This window comes from Clarias gariepinus, chromosome 3, assembly GCF_024256425.1.
Source record: "Clarias gariepinus isolate MV-2021 ecotype Netherlands chromosome 3, CGAR_prim_01v2, whole genome shotgun sequence".
Lineage (NCBI taxonomy): Eukaryota > Metazoa > Chordata > Actinopteri > Siluriformes > Clariidae > Clarias > Clarias gariepinus.
The window spans coordinates 46,556,065-46,561,368 of record NC_071102.1 but is presented as its reverse complement, the minus strand read 5'-3'; the positions used below and the strand labels follow the sequence as shown (position 1 = coordinate 46,561,368).

At 38.2% G+C, this 5,304-nt stretch overlaps 1 long non-coding RNA gene across 1 annotated transcript; it reads right to left on the bottom strand.

Moving 5' to 3' along the window:
* Positions 1-1,148: 1,148 nt before the first annotated feature.
* LOC128518771 (uncharacterized) lies at positions 1,149-4,073 on the bottom strand. Its single transcript, XR_008357767.1, has 3 exons — positions 4,019-4,073; positions 3,787-3,893; positions 1,149-1,217 (listed from the first exon to the last, which is right to left on the bottom strand). It is a non-coding gene; the product is annotated as an uncharacterized LOC128518771 (long non-coding RNA).
* Between the last annotated feature and the right edge of the window lie 1,231 nt (positions 4,074-5,304).

Genomic DNA, 5,304 nt, shown 5'->3' with positions numbered 1-5,304 from the left:
GCTACTTTTTTCACAGTTTGCACCACTTTCTGGAAGTTAGCAGGTCTAACAGCCTCCTCCATGTTCTGTACTGAGAAATCTGTGTGCAGACATAACAAGCGACCCACTTCTCTGACCCTATGTCTCATGTATTCATTCTTTGTAGGGTCTTGTCCATGTCTGTTGTAGAGGGACTGGGCAAACTGAATGATAGACAAGTCATTTCGCACAACTAAGGCAACGTCATCCTGTTTCATGGCTGTCAGGAGTTTTCACACACGACTTGAAATCTGGTGACTGGATGCTGTCTTTAGAGCAGCAGCCACACCCAGTACTTTGGTTCTTCCATGTTCTTTTTCAGTATTTTCATTTTCTGGCTTGCAGGGGCATTTGGGGACATGTCCCCAAAGTTCCTTCCAAATGTACATCCCTTGACAATGTATACAGTGAATGAACTTTCCTGCCATCACTTTAGTTTTAGGTTTTCTCTTAACTTTCAGTGGTCCCGTTCCACCTTGTAAAACTCCAGTGTTATGTCTGAAATTTCCCTTATTCCTCATTTTTTCTTATAGTGTTGTCCGCTCTTTTAAGTGCTCAGGTAGGGAAACCACATGTACAACTTCAGCATGTGATGTGCGTGTTCTCAAGTGGCGGGAAATTTTGCTTTGCGGCTTACCACAAATGTAACAGTAATTTTTTATGTTCAATTTTCTTGAGTCGTGATTGAGAGTCTGTGCTTCATTTTTTGGCTTTTGCTTATATGCTCCTTTGGTACAAGTACTCAAATGTGAGGTTTTATCAGCATTGGGAATTACATGGTCTTCAGGCAGTGGTGGAACCTTGGATGTGCTAGGCCAAACATGGATGTTTGCGTCTGATCCATAAGACGGTCCTTCATCGGGTATTGACTTACTAGCCATAACGGGTATGCTAGTATCTGAATCATAATCATCTTGTGACTCTGAGTCTGGGAAGTACTCCTCATCAGACAGGCTGTCAACATCCGATATTTGACCTAGTTCTGAATCAAGTACACTGTCCTGACCGAATACCAGTTCATCCCCAGAATATTTAGAAGACTGTCGTTCCTGAAATAATAAGAAAACAAATTACATAATTGGATAGTGCAGGAGATGTTAGATATTCAAGAGACCTTAAGTAGCTACTCACCTGTGAATAGCGGTGGTAGTCATCTGTAATTCGCTTAAGGCATGTTTTATGCCAGACCCCCAAACAAGCTGTAACACATTTAAAATATTTTCATTTTATGGGTCGATTAAAACGTTTGTGTCATAGCAATGATTTCCAGTACAGAACAACAAGAATTCAAAGATAGATTCAGGGAAACCTTTAGCATAATACCCTGATCCTGTCTGCGCGCAGTGAGGCAAAACTGAAGTAAGCAGCACACGTATTTTGCTTGATATGACCTGCACATTACAATCAAGTTCCCACAGCCAAAGTTGTAGTGTAAAACACCTACTTTATCATAAGACTCTATTTTTGGTTTAATAAAATGTTATTTGAGGCTGTGTACCGAGGACAAGTTTTTCGTTATGGTTTCTTTGTAAAGCAGTTGTACATACAGCATAAAATTTGGTATACTTATAAAGGCAGTCCAAAAAAAAAATTGGAATATCTAGCCACTTTATTACTAATGAATTTTTTATACGGTGGCCATGGCCACCTCTGACGACAGCAATTTTCCTATTAACATGTAATATAATATATTAGTAATATAGTGAATAAAATGCATCCCATACAAAGTTTTTAGAAATTGTCACATGGATAGTACATGAAGTCAATTAAAATCCAAGATGGTGGCCAGGATTAGCATGAAAATTTTCCATTACCATCTAAGGAGCTGGCAACAAAAGTGAGTACACCTTACAGCAAACATTTCAAAATCTGGCCTAAACCGTCAATATTTTGTGTGACCCCCATTATTATGCACTGCCTTAATCCCTGCGGGCTTAAAATTTACCAGAGTTGCACAGATTTTAACTGGAATCCCCTCTTACTCCTTTATGACAACATTATACTGATGGATGTTAAGACACCTTGCCCCTTTCACCTTCTGCTTAAGGATGCGCCACAGGTGCTCAAATGGGATAGGTACTTGGCCATTCAATTACCCTCCTTTGTATTCAGCTTCTTCAGCAAGACAGTCATCTTTGAGGTGTGCTTAGAGTCTTTATCATTCTGCAAAACTGCCATGCATGCAGCCTCGTATTCAAAAAGAGGGAATCATGCTCTGCTTGTAATTCATGTTTCCCTCTGTGAACTACAGCTCCCCAGTGCCAGCAACAGTCATGCAGCCTTAGACCATAATGCTACCACCAACATGCTTAACTTTAGGCAAGGAACAGTGGTCTTAGTGCTCCACACCAGACTGCTGCCACACATACTGGACACCATCTGAGCCAAGCAAGCTGACCTTGGTCTCGTGTACTGAAGACAAGCAGTTCAAAAACCTAGAACCATGTCCTGTGGTCTGATGAGACCAAGCTAAACTTTCTCAGGTGGTGTCCAGTGTGTGTGGCGGCACCCTGGTAAGCACCAAGACAACAGTACCTTTTTTAAAGTCAAGCATGCTGGTGGTAGCATCATGGTCTAAGGCTGCGTCAGTGCTTCTGACAAGTCATTCGTTTCGAAATGAGCTGGACACCGAAATAATAATGGACGTCTCCGAAATTTCACTGCAGCCGTTTGTCCCTAACCGCTTGTTATTCAGCATAAACTAAAAACGAGGCATTGCTCTTCTGCCTGTTGTCTTTATTTCACAGACATTCAATCACCTAGTACAGTTAGGATTCCGTTCAGCAGGCACTAATTAAATACAGGAGAGCATGGATTGGGTGATAATTCAGATCTATCTACTAATGGCTCAGTGTTCGGGGCAAAGTTATGTCAAGCGATGTCAACTTTTTCGAACAGGCCTGATTTCTCCACTTATTACTTTTTACTGGCTATTGCAGACAGCAGGAATAGGATTACATTTTTACATTTACCATAGTTACCTAAATTTCCTACGGGATAAATAAAATACCAATCTATCCAACTTAAACTCATGTAGAGCTATCATATTTAAAAAAAACAATAGGTTAAAATTGTGTGGCAGGGTACCTTAAAAAAAATTCTTGGAGAGGAATTTGTTAATGGCTACTTTATTACATGGTAAAAGAGAGGCAGAAGCCAGTTGCTAGGCAGAGCCATGTATTTCAAACATGCGACCTTTATTATTGCGTTTGGGAAAATCCGACATTCAGATGGTCATTGATTTTATTGATAGGTTTTGATTGAAGGCAAAAAAATAAAATAAAAATCTACCCAATTTTTTTGTTGCTAGCTGTTTAAACGTTAATGGCTGTATGTTATCTTCTGGGAAAAATAAATCTATTCTGCTATACAAACTATACAATGACCCCTTTAGGTTGTATCAACTTACTGTGGGGTACTGTACATTCGTTTATTAAATGCAACTTGATATAAATTAATGTAGTGAAATATAAAAATCCCTTCCTGAAGGTTCAGTGTTTTAATAGTTAAATGTGTCTGAGGCTGTAGACTGTGGTGATGTTGAACTACATACAACACCACATTTAAACTTCAACACAACAAATCTGACAATGGTCATACAGCTGCATCAATATGGATGCACAAACATGATCACCTTCACAGAGGAAGATTTCTTTCTTAGACAGCTTCCCTTTCAGGTGTACCCATCTTCTATGTATATATAAGGAGTACAAGTCCACCTACAGCCCTGAACCACACACTAACACTGTACTAAATACTTCATCTTACCTTTGCACTTATAGCCAAGCCACTTGAAGGAGGATACAGGTCCCACACACTGGATGCACTTGTCCAAAAGATGATACTGTTGTGCACACAAGCTCATGATTTTCACACTGTTGGTGAAAATTTATATTAATATTTAATAATGACAGATTGAATAAGATTTTAAATTCACATTTTGATATCTAGGAAGTCAAAGGGGTAACCCAATATTTACATGGCATATGATATACTGTACCTTTTCTCTGCAGACAACTGGATCCATTTCACTTGAACTGATGAACTGATTCTCGTTATTTTATCTGGTTCCCTAAGAAAGTAAAAAAGAGCAAACAAGTTAAACTATATCTGAACTGATACCTATTTTTTGCCATGTTGTGCATTCTTAATACAAACAAAAGGAAAAAGAAAGCACCATAGTATAAAGAAATACGTCTTCCCCAACTTTTTAGCTTTTACATTTGCACTGATGAAATTTGAGTAAGGTCTTCTTCTGCAGTGCATGTTTTACTACTAATGGGCTTCTAATCAGACAGATGAAACGAAGAAATACACAACACACATTATCCTGAAACACAAATCAAATTCAGGTTGTCCAAGAACTCCTAAAAACCAAAAGGATGCCATCATCAACCCCAGCTGGAGGATGAACCCTCTTACCTGTATGGTACTACTAAGACATACTTGGGTGGTTTACTGCTTATTTCACACAAACATTTAGACTACTAACTTTCAGTTTAAAAATCACTTTGTGAGAGAGTCCTCACAAAACACTGTCCATATAAACCATCTCACATCTAGGTGAACACACACACACACACTCAGATCTTATACTGACCCATACTTTGAAATCACTTTGTGAGAGACTACTTAGAATACACTGTCTATATAAACCACATCATATCTAAGTGAGTACAAACACACACAATGCCTTCATCACATCTTGGTGAAATTAAAACTTTGCCACATTCATTGTAATGAAGGGCTACATTTATTTACCTTTTCCTTCTGGCTGAGTGGACCAAGCATGGGACTTGTTAAACTCTGGTTGCCTTCATCTATTTCTGTCTGGCTGCTCTCAACCATCATCTGTAACAAATACATCATGGAGGAAATAAATAAATTAATATGTGTCTGCTAAAAATGTACACATTTAACAATCTTATTTCTTACAAAGAGCACAAGAAGAAAACTTTATTTTGAATGTCACTAGGTGATTATGTAAGTTACTGAATGCAAAATAATAATGACAGTCTATGTTTGGTGAGGTTATACATCTTAAATTCTAACTAAATATGCTAATACAGATCAAATCCAAGTTGTCCAAAAATTTTTAAAAGACCAAAGAAGTGTCATATCATATCAAGTCCCTTACCTGTATGGTCCTACTAAGACATATTTGGGTGATTTACTGCTTAATTCACACAAACATTCAGATCCTATACCTGGCCTTCACTTTGAAAATCATTTCATAAAAGAGTACTTACAACACTGCCCATATAAACTATATTGCATACAGGTTAT